Here is a 12,107-nt window from a genome sequence, read left to right as displayed (position 1 = left end):
GGTGCACACCATCACACTCGGCCAATTTTTGTATTTTCAGTAGAGATGGGTTTCACCATGTTGGCCAGGATAGTCTCAATCTCCTAACCTCGTGATCCATGTGCCTTGGCCTCCCAAAGTGCTGGGATTACAGGCATGAGCCACCGCGCCCGGCCTGAGTGTGTGGAATTTGACGTACCTATGTGGTAACAAAATGGATATATCCAGTTTATAGCTGGAACACTGATTCTGTACAGAGGTCATGACAGAGGTCAGGATAATAAACATTAATTGAAGAATCATTTGTTTATGTCAGAGATTTGTTATGTAGTATAAAATATATCCATGATATTATGCAAAAATGGATTGTGAATTTTTTCCCTCCTAAATAGATCTTTTTTTTTTTATATACTTTAAGTTCTAGGGTACATGTGCATAACGTGCAGGTTTGTTACATACGTATACTTGTGCCATGTTGGTGTGCTGCACCCATCAACTCATCAGCACCCATCAACTCATCATTTACATCAGGTATAACTCCCAATGCAATCCCTCCCCCCTCCCCGTGATAGGCCCCAGTGTGTGATGTTCCCCTTCCCGAGTCCAAGTGATCTCATTGTTCAGTTTCCACCTATGAGTGAGAACATGCGGTGTTTGGTTTTCTGTTCTTGTGATAGTTTGCTAAGAATGATGGTTTCCAGCTGCATCCATGTCCCTACAAAGGACGCAAACTCATCCTTTTTATGGCTGCATAGTATTCCATGGTGTATATGTGCCACATTTTCTTAATCCAGTCTGTCACAGATGGACATTTGGGTTGATTCCAAGTCTTTGCTATTGTGAATAGTGCCACAGTGAACATACATGTATAGCAGCATCATTTATAATCCTTTGGGTATATACCCAGTAATGGGATGGCTGGGTCGTATGGTACTTCTAGTTCTAGATCCTTGAGGAATCGCCATACTGTTTTCCATAATGGTTGAACTAGTTTACAATCCCACCAACAGTGTAAAAGTGTCCCTATTTCTCCACATCCTCTCCAGCACCTGTTGTTTCCTGACTTTTTAATGATTGCCATTCTAACTGGTGTGAGATGGTATCTCGTTGTGGTTTTGATTTGCATCTCTCTGATGGCCAGTGATGATGAGCATTTTTTCATGTGTCTGTTGGCTGTATGAATGTCTTCTTTTGAGAAATGTCTATTCATATCCTTTGCCCACTTTTTGATGGGGTTGTTTGTTTTTTTCTTGTAAATTTATTTGAGTTCTTTGTAGGTTCTGGATATTAGCCCTTTGTCAGATGAGTAGATTGCAAAAATTTTCTCCCATTCTGTAGGTTGCCTGTTCACTCTGATGGTAGTTTCTTTTGCTGTGCAGAAGCTCTTTAGTTTAAATCGATCTTAATAAATGGGCTACTTTAACATATTACATAAAAATAAAAAATTGAATTTTAAAGAATAAATTCGCTTGACACAACAAATATCAAAGGGAACTGAGGAGCAGCTACTTTGGCCAGAATTCCAATTCTTCATTCAGTATGTGTACATACCTATTCCCCATTTGTTTGGGTCACTTGCTTCCCTCTGGAGGAATCTGAGCACTGAGTCTGCTTAAGGGTAATAGAGTCCTTGACAAAGTTCATGCTAAGGCCAGAGATGTGAGATTGCCGTTTGGAAACAGAAGATCAGGTGGCCAATTATGGAAATGGGGAGAAGAGCCATCCAAAGAAACTGAGAAGAATCAGTAAGAACAGTAGGAGAGAGCAATTTCACCCAAGTCAAAGTAGGAGATAGTGTTACCTTTTTATTTATATTATTATTTTTTAATTTTAGAGATGAAATTTTGTCCTGTTGACCAGCTGGAGTGCAGTGGTGGGATCACAGCTCACTGCAGTTGCAATCTCCTGGGCTCAAGCAATACTCCTGCTTCAGTCTCGCTAGCAGCTGGGACTATAGGTGCTCACCACTGTGCCTGGTTAATTTTTTAAGTCTCAAAGCATGATCAGTGCCATATTCCCAGATAAATCTAATAGACTTAGTGAAAATAATCTATGAATTTCATTAGTTAAAATATAATGACATACAATGAAAGCAGTTTCACTCTTGTGATAGGGCAAAGATGTACAACAGAGGAGGTGAGGATGTCTTTTTAAAATATTTTTTAATTTTTAAGTCTTTTGTTTAATGGAATGACAACTAAACGAAGTTTTAAGGAGGGTTGCTTTTTAAAGTTATAGAATTAGAAAATGTTTTATTGCCCACCTGGGAAGAAGTTCAAACATGAGATGCTACAAATAGAATGAAGACACAGAAACAACTGATGGAGCCTGACTCCAGTTGAGATTGATTCAGCAAATTTTAATCACACCTATGTATGTGAATTTTAAGACTTGCTGGTCTTAAGGTGAATGTTCCATAAGTTTTTGGAGGTCAAATCTTTTACAATTAATTTCGTTCACTAATTGATCCTACCCACCCTCAAAATTCTACTCTTGTATCCCCTCTCCTAGCTACCCAGTCTCTGAAATAGCTATGAACGTCATTTTGTACGTCTCTCTATTCTTCTTATCTTTCCTGCCACCTCCCATCCAATCAGACACAAAGTCCTACAGATTCTTTTTAAAAAATATATAGAGAGAGTCTTCACCGTTTTTTTTTTTTTTTCCTTAAAAACAAGATTCTCTTTTTTTGTGATCTCCATTAAACTGGAAGCTCCTTGGAAATGACACTTATTCTTATTGATGTTTTCCCTCATTTCAAACCCTTAAAATGTATGTAACATAGTATTCAGTAAGTTTTGTGGAGTTGAGCTAAATGATCCTGTTGCTAGTTTTCAAGTTTCACGACCTACCACCCTTGAATTTTACACTCCAGCCATACTAAACAACCAACTCTCCCAGCGATACTCCAGACTGTTCTTTTGTCATTGTCCGTGTTTCCTTGTCTTTTCACACGCTCTTACTTCTGCCTGAAATGCTCTGATATGCATTGTTCACCTGGAAAATGGGCCTTATCTTTCAAGAGCTAGAAGAATTTATGCCCCCGTGAAATTTCCCTTTGTTTCTCTACTTTTGTGCAGACTGTGCTGCAGAATACCAAACACATTTCTTCTCCTTTCTGGCACAGAGCAAAACATTTCCCAGCCTCATTTGTTGTTTGAAATGGCCACAAAAGGTGAATGGAAACAATGTGTACACTCTCAGGCTTGGAGGGTAAATTCCTCCCAGTTGTGATTTTCCCTGTTGTTTTCCACATTCAGGTGGAACCACATGTTGAAGAGGGTAGAGCTGTTAGAGAAAGGAGCCCAGGCCCCCTGAGTCTCCTTAGAAGAGAGCTGCTCAACCAGTAACTCCTGCATAGGACCATTGTGAGAGTGGGAAATAAACCTTTATTGTATTAAACCACAGATTTCAGAATTTATCTATTATAGCTGCTCACGTAATCTTAACTAATGCAGCTCTCATTGCATCTTGTATGCACCTCTATGCAGCTCTCAATGCATCTTGTATGAGCCTCTATCATAATTTATTATATTAGATTGTAATAATCTGCAGATATGGCTATCACTCCACCAGACTATGCCTGTTCCATAGACTTTGTGTATATCAATATTCCCAGTATCCGCTACAAAATATGTGTTTTACAAACATTAACCCTAAATTTTATGAGTGTGCCACAGTTTAATCGATTATCTTTTTCTCAAGTTTGTTTATTTCTGGGAAATGTTTTCCAATTATTTTATTGTGATAAAATACATATAACATAAAATTTACCATCTTAACCACTTTTTAAGTGTACAGTTTAGTGGTGTTAAGTATATCCATAATCTTATGCAACTATCACCACCGTTCATCTCCATAACTCTTCTCATCTTGTAAAACTGAAACTCGATACTCATGAAACAATTACCTATTGCCTCCTCTCCCAGCCCCTGGGAACTGCTATTCTACTTTCTGTCTCTATGATTTTGCCTACTCTAATTAGTTCATGTAAGTGGAATCATACGGTATATGTATTATTGTGACTGGTTTACTTCATCTATCATAACACGTTCAAAGTTCATCCATGTCGTAGCATACATCAATATTTCCTTTTTAAATTTTTCTTTAAATATTTTTAGAGATGTGGTCTCTCACTATGTTGCCTAGGGTGACCTTGAACTTCTGGCCTCAAGCAGTCTTCCCACCTCAGCTTCCCTAGGAGTTGTGACTACAGGCATGTACCACATTTTGCTTTTCCATTCATCCCATTGGTGAACACTTGAGTTACTTCTATGTTTTAGCTATTGTGAATAATGTTATTATAACATGGGTGTATAAATATCTCTTCAAGATTCTGTTTTCAATTCTTTGGGGTATATACCAAGAATTTGGAAATTCTGGATCATATGGTAATTCTATTTTTAATTTTTGAGGACTTGCCATACTGTTTTCCACAGTGGCTATAACATTTTCCATTCCAGCAACAGTGCAGAAGAGTTTCAATGTCTCCACATTCTTGTCAACATATTTTCTATGTTTTAAAAAAAGTTTTCCTGTAATCTCAGCACTTTGAGAGGCCGAAGTGAGTGGATCACGAGGTCAGTCATTCAAGACCAGCCTGGCCAACATAGTGAAACCCTGTTTCTACTAAAAATACGAAAAAAAAAAAAATTAGCTGGGTGTGGTGGCGGGGCCTGTAATCCCAGCTACTTGAGAGTCTTAGGTAGGAGAATCTCTTGAACCTGGGAGGCGGAAGTTGCAGTGAGCCCAGATCATGCCACTGCACTGCAGCCCGGGTGACAGTGCGAGACTCTGTCTCAAAAAAAAAAAAAAATTTTGTAGTATCCGTCTTAACAAGTGTGGGGTGATAGCTCAATGTAAGTTTTCGTTTGTATTTCCTTAATGATTAGTGATGTTGAACACTTTTCATGTACTTATTGGCCATTTATATATCTTCTTTAGAGAAGTGTCTACTCATGTCCTTTGCCTACTTTTAAATCAAATTGTTCATTTTTCATTGTTGAGTTTTAGGAGTTCTCTATATATTAATATCTTATCAGATACATGATTTGTAAATATTTTATTCTGTAGGTTGCCTTTTTACTCTGCTGATATTGTCTTTAAAAATATATATTAAAAAATTGTACCCAGCTTAATATATTATTGACAAATAAAAGTTATATATGTATTTGTGGTAGGCAACATATTTTGATATATGCATACAGTATGAAATGATTAAATCATGTTAATTGACAAATCCATTGTCTCACTTAATTATTCACAATTTTTTTTCCTTTCCATAAAATTCAATTTGTCTGTTTTTTGGTTTGTAGCCTGTGTCCTTAAAATCATATCCAAGAAATCACTGCCAAATCCAATGTCATAAAGCGTTTGCCATGTGTTTTTTCTTAAGTTTTACAGTTTCTTAAGGTTTTAAATGTAGGTCTTTGATCCATTTAAATAAATTTTTGTATATGGTGTTAGACAAGGGTCCAACTTCATTATTTTGCATGTGGATATCCAGTTTTCCCAGCACCAGTTGTTGCAAAGACTCTTTTCCTTATTGAATCATCTTAGCTCTCTTGCGAAAATCATTTACCATATATATGAGGGTTTATTTCTGAATTATCTGTTCTATTCCATTGGTCTATATCTTCCATTGGTCTCTCTCTATGTTTATGACAGTACTACACTGTTTTGATTACTGTAGCTTTGTGGTAAGTTTTAAAGTGAGGAACTGTGACTCCTCTAGATTTGTTCCTTTTTCAAGACTGTTCTGGCTATTCAGGGAACTTTGATATTCCATATGAATTTTAGGATGAATTTTTCTATTTCTATAAAGAGTATCATCAGGATTTTGATAGGATTGTATTGAATCTGTAGATCACTTTGGGTAGTATTGCTATCCTAAAAATATTGTCTTCTACTCCATAAACATAGGATGAGTTTCTATTTTTTATGTCTTTAATTTCTTTCAGCAAAATTTTATAGTTTTTCTTGTACATGTCTTTCATCTCCTTGGTTAATTCCTATGTATTTTATTTTCATTCAGAAATATTTATTAGGTGCCCATTTTGTTACCCATATTATCGCAGGGAGTTATTACAAAATGATGAGCAAGACAGACAAGGGCTCATGGGGCTTCCTCATGCATGTTTTTTGGTATCACCAATTTACCTCCTGTGGCCTGTAGCAAATGTATTGTGTAATTCTAGTCCATGAGCTTAGTATATTTATTTTCAGGTACTCACTCAGCTGTACTTGTTTAAAACAAATGCCTGAAACTTGATAAGTTTGTATGGATATTAAGAGTAAATCAACTATTCCATACGTGTAAAGTACATTTTATTCTCCCTGTAAAACTCTCAATGTTTTTCTTCAAAATATGCTTTATGATGTATATACTAACTATTATTTTAAGATAGTTGGGAAAATGAAAGGCCCATAATTAAAAAGAGATGGAACATTTGACACATTATGCGGCTGCCTGTTTTTATTCTTGTCACCTTATCTGTTTTTCAGGTTTTTAAAAATATTATAAATGCCCACACATTCACTTAATTTCTTCTTAATCTGTGATCTTCCAGGTTTCTATTGTATAGATTAATCCATGTATATTTGCTAGTCTTTTTAAATTAAAGTCAATGACAAAAGGACCATCATGTGGACAACCATTGGGAAATGTTTCATTCACTCTTGTAAGTTACTTGTTTCTAGTGTAAATGTTTAAAAGAAAGTCTTTTCATTTATTCAAAAGTTGAAGGTTTTTTTTTTTTTTTAAATCATTTTCTCTTTAGCACTGGAAACTGTCAGGTAAAACAGTATATATCCCTAATGACTATTTCAGAAATAAATGTATCATTGTTTATAATAATTGGATACAGTATATAAATGTCATTTTGTAAAGTCTAGATTCTACTATTAACTGAACAAAATATAAACCAGGAAATTAACGTAAAAGAAATATCCACATTCACCTATTCCTCTCCTCTCTCAACATTCTGCTTCTCCTTTGCTCTGTAGGGTAATAACCATGGTGAGAAAGATGTTGACGACTTGGATGGAGAACAAGTACAAAAATTTCTCATTCTATGTTCCTCCTCTACTAGTTTGGCATTTACACATGTCATGATTAATCTAGAAATGTAAATATGCATATTTAATATTTAAAGTTTATCTACGTTTGTTCTTATCCCAAATATACAAGAACCTTAGAAACCTAACTTGAATCAACCTCTCCCGTATTACATTTCTTTCCTTCTTATTTTTGTTAAATCTATCACTTAGACATTGTTATTAGTATTGTTTTATATAGTCAATGCTTATTTAGCTCTACCATCATATTTCTTCAATTTTCTGGAAGAGTTCGAGAAGGATTAGTATTAGTTCTTTAAATGTTTGGTAGAATTCACTGAGGAAGCCATCAGGTCCATGGCTTTTCTTCAGGATATTTTTTGATTATTGATTCAATCTTCTTACCTTTGATTTAATCTTCTTGCCAATTACAAGTCTATTCATATTTTCTATTTCTTCAGGGTTTAGTTTTGCAGGTTTTGTGTTTCTGGAATTTTTTTACATTTTATATAGGCTACCTAGTTGTTGGCATACACTTGTTCTTAGTACTGTCTTATAATTTTTTATTTTTTTTGAGACGGAGTCTTGCTCTGTTGCCCAGGCTGGAGTGCAGTGGTGTGATCTTGGCTCACTGCAATTTCTGCCTCCTGGTTTCAAGCGATTATTCTGTTTCAGCCTCCTGAATAGCTGGGATTGCAGGCATAGGCTGTCATGCCTGGCTAATTTTTGTGTTTTTAGTAGAGACAGGGTTTCACCATTTTGGCCAGGTTAGTCTCAAACTCCTGACCTCAACTGACGTGCCTGCCTTGGCCTCCCAAAGTGCTAGGATTACAGGCATAAGCCACCTGACCCAGCCAATTATAATTCTTTTTTATTTATATGGAATCATCTCCACTTTCATTTTTGATTTTATTAATTTAAATTTTTCTCTTTTTTCTTAGTTCATCTAGCTAAAATTTCATCAATTTTGCTGATCTTGAGGAATCAACTTTTAGTTTTATTGATTTTTCTCTATTATTTTTCTGTTCTCTATTTTATCTTCGCTCTAATCTTTATTTCCTTCTTTCTGCCAGTTTTGAGTTTGGTTCTTCTTCTAGTTCCTTAAGGTATAAAATGAGGTAGTTGATTTGCGACCTTTTTTGTTTTTTAACATTAAGTGTTTACAGCTATAGTTTTTTTCCTTTAGTACCACTTTTGCTGTGTACCGTAAGTTTCGGTATAATGTAGTTTCATTTTCACTTGTCTCTAATTATTTTCTAATTTCTTTTGTGATTTCTTTGACCCATTGGTTGTTGAAGATTGTGCTGTATGATCCTTTTGTAGTTCACAAGCCTGATGATTGGGTTTCATGCAATTGGATGAGATGCACCTCCCTCAAACCTGGTGTTACAACATAGGCACATTACTTGTCTGACATGAAAAAAAGGAAAAAGGAGTGTGCTGTGCGGTTTCCACAAATTTGTGAAGTTTTTAGTTTTACTTGTGTTATTGAGTTCTAATTTCATCCTGTTGTGGTCAGAGAAGACAATTTGCATAATATTTATCTTTTACAATCTATCGAGAATTTGTGACTTAACATATTGTGTCGGGAGTTGGTTCCTCCCAGTGGGTTTGTGGTCTAGCTGACTTCAAGAATGGAGCTGCCGACCTTCGCAGTGAGTGTTACAGCTCTTAAAGATGGCACAGACCCAGAGTGAGCAGCAGCAAGATTTACTGTGAAGAGCAAAAGAACAAAGCTTTCATAGCATGGCAGGGGACCTCAGCAGGTTGCCACTGCTGACTGGGGTGCCCAACTTTCATTCCCTTATTTGTCCGTGCCCATATCTGGCTGATTAGTCCATTTTACAGAGTGCTGATTGGTCCACTTTACCGAGTGCTGATTGGCCCACTTTACCGAGTGCTGATTGGTCCACTTTACAGAGCACTGACTGGTCCATTTTATAGTGTGCTGATTGGTTCATTTTACAAACCTCTAGCTATAGAGCACTGATTGGTGTGTTTTTACAGAGCACTGATTGGTGCATTTTACAAACCCCTAGCTAGCTACAGAGTGCTGATTGGTACATTTTTACAAAGCACTGATTGGTGCGTTTTACAAACCCCTTGTAAGAAAAGTTCTCCAAGTGCCCATTGGACCCAGAAAGTGCAGCTGACTTCACCTCTCCATATGATATATCTTGGGAAATATTCCACGTGTACTTGAGAAGAATGTGTATGCTATTGATGTTGGGTAATACTCTGTATATGTCTGTTAGATCTAGTTGGTTTGTGTTGTCTTCTATTTCCTTTCTTATCTTCTGTCTGATTGGTGTCTTCATTATTGAGAGGGGAGTACTGAAATCTTTGTTATTGTAGAACTATATTTCTCCCTTCATTTATGTCAGATTTTGCCTCGTATGTTTAGCTGGTCAGTTATTAGATGCATGAATGTTTATAGTTTTTATATCTTCTTGCTGTATTGAACATTTTAATTTATAATGTCCTTCTTTATGTCTTTTTCATTTTTTGAATTTAAAGTACATTTTGTCTGATATTGGTATAGCCACTGCTGCTCTCTTTTGGTTACTATTTGCATGGAATAGCTTTTTCTTTTTCTTTTCTTTCTTTCTTTTTTTTTTTTTTTTAATAAGCACACTTTTTTTGTTTTGTTTTGTTTTTTGTTTTTTGGTTTTTTTAGAGATAGAGTCTCTCTGTTGTCCAGTCTGGAGTGCTGTGGTGCAATCTCAGCTCATTGCAACCTCTGCCTCCCAGGTTCAAGCAATTCTCATGGCTCAGTCTCCAGAGAAGTTGGGACTACAGGCGTACACCACCACCCCTGGCTAATTTTTTTGTATTTTAGTAGAGACAGGGTTTTGCCATGTTGCCCAGGCTGCTCTTGAACTCCTGACCTCAGGTAATCTGCCCACCTCCTCCCAAAGTGCTAGGATTATAGGTGTGAACCACTGCACCCAGCCAGAATAGCTTTTTCTATCATTCCATCCTTTTTTTTTTTTTTTTTTTTTTTTTTTTGAGACAGAGTTTTGCTCGTTGCCCAGGCTGGGGTGCAATGGCGCAATCTTGGCTCACTGCAACCTCCACCTCCCAGGTTCAAGTGATTCTCCTGCCTCAGCCTCCCGAGTAGCTGAGATTACAGGTATGCCCCACCACCTCAGCTAATTTTTTATGTTTTTAGTAGAGACAGGGTTTCACCATGTTGGCCGGTTGGTCTCAAACCCCTGACTTCAGGTGATCCACCTGCCTCAGCCTCCCAAAGTGCTGAGATTACAAGCATGAGCCACCATGCCTGGCCTATCATTCCATCTTTTCACTTTCCATCTGTATTTTTAAATCTAAAACGAGTCTATTGTAGACAGCATTTAGTTGGATCATGTATTTTTAAATCTATTCTGCCAATATGTAATTCTTGGGTGCAGAGATTTACTCCACATTTATTTAAAGTAATTACTGATAAGGAGAGACTTACTTCTGTCAGTTTGCTATTTGTTTTCTATATGCCTTATACTTTATTATACCTCAGTTCCTGTATTATTATCATCTTTTGTGTTTAGTTGATTTTTTGTAGGGAAGTGTTTATATTTATTTCTCGTTTCCTTGTATATATTCTGTAGTTATTTTTTTTATGGTTGTCATGAGGATTACATTTAACATCTGGAAGTAATAACACTCTAATTTAAATTTATACCAGCTTAACTTTAATACTATACAAAAAGTTTACTCTGTTATAGCTTCATCCTCACTTATTTCAGCAGCTGATGTCATAAAATTACATCTTTATATATTATGCACCCCAAAACATAAACTCATAGTTCTTTTAAATACATTAGTCTTTTAAATTATATAGAAAATGAAATGTGAAGTTACCAACCAAAGTTATAATAATTAGGTTTTTGAGTAATAATTTTTTAAATGTATTTTTCTCTTAAATCATGTAGAAAACAAAAAGTGGAGCTGTAAATCATTATTACAATAATAGTTGATTTTATGATTGCACAGGTATTTACCTTTACTGAGATGGTTATTTTTTCATATGTCTTTGAATTACTGTCCAGAGTCCTTTCATTTCATGCTGCAGGCTTCCTTTGAGCATTTCTTTTGGGGTAGCTCTAGTGGTAATGAATTCCCTCAGGTTTTAATTTGGGAATATCTTTTTTTTTTTTTGAGGCAAGATCTTGGTCTGTCACTCAGGCTGGAGTGCAGTGGCACAACTGTAGCTCACTGTAGCCTCAAACTCCTGGGCTCAAGTAAATCCTCCCATTTCAGCCTCCCAAGTAGCCAGGACTACAGGCATGCAACACCATGCCCAGCTAATCTTTTTTAATTACTATTTTCTGTAAGGATGACGTCTCACCGTGTTTCCCATGTTGGTTTTGAATGCTTGGTCTAAGCAATCCTCCTGCTTCAGGCTCCCAGAGTGCCAGGATTACAGGTGTGAATCACTATGCCCAGCCATATGGGAATATGTCTTAGTTTCTCATTTTAGAAGGATAGTTTGGCCAGAGATAGAATTTTTGGTTAATAATTTTTTTGGGGGGTTGTTTGTTTTGCACTTGGAATATATTGGCCCAATGGCTTTTGGCCTCCAAAGTTTCTAATGAGAAATCTGCTTACGATCTTATTGAAAATCTCTTGTATGTAGTGAGTCTGTCTTTGTTCAATCAAAGGTTTGATTATAATGTATCTCAGTGTGGGTCTCCTTGAGTTCATCATATTTGGATTTTCTTGAGTTTCTTGGATGTTTATATTCATGTCTTTCATCCAGTGTCAGAAGTTTTTCAGCCATTATTTTTCCAAATATTCTCTCTACTCTTTTCTCTCTTGTCCTTCGAAAACTTCCACAGTGTGTATGTTGGTCTGCTTGATGATATGCTATAGGTCCCTTAGGCTCTGTTCACTTTTCTTCAATATTTTTTTCTTTCTGTTCCTTAAACTCAATAATTTCTATTGTCTTATCTTCAAGCGTCACTAATTCTTTTGCCTGTTCAAAACTGCCTTTGAATCTCTCCAGGGAATTGTTTCTTTCAGTTAGAATACTTACCATCTCCAGAATTTATTTTTGGTTTCTTTTTAGGGTT

The 12,107-nt window shown here is 36.2% G+C and overlaps 1 non-coding gene and 1 pseudogene across 1 annotated transcript; one reads left to right on the top strand and one right to left on the bottom strand.

The window, feature by feature from the left end:
* The window catches only part of LOC104658416, a 52,683-nt pseudogene that overhangs the window by 27,806 nt on the left and 12,770 nt on the right, over nt 1-12,107 (bottom strand).
* LOC115897211 lies at nt 8,347-8,451 on the top strand. Its single transcript, XR_004057139.1, has one exon. It is a non-coding gene; the product is annotated as a small nucleolar RNA U13 (small nucleolar RNA).

Source organism: Rhinopithecus roxellana, chromosome 4, assembly GCF_007565055.1.
Source record: "Rhinopithecus roxellana isolate Shanxi Qingling chromosome 4, ASM756505v1, whole genome shotgun sequence".
Taxonomy (NCBI): Eukaryota; Metazoa; Chordata; class Mammalia; order Primates; family Cercopithecidae; genus Rhinopithecus; species Rhinopithecus roxellana.
The sequence above is the reverse complement of the archived record's forward strand: the minus strand, read 5'-3'. Positions and strand labels throughout refer to the sequence as shown.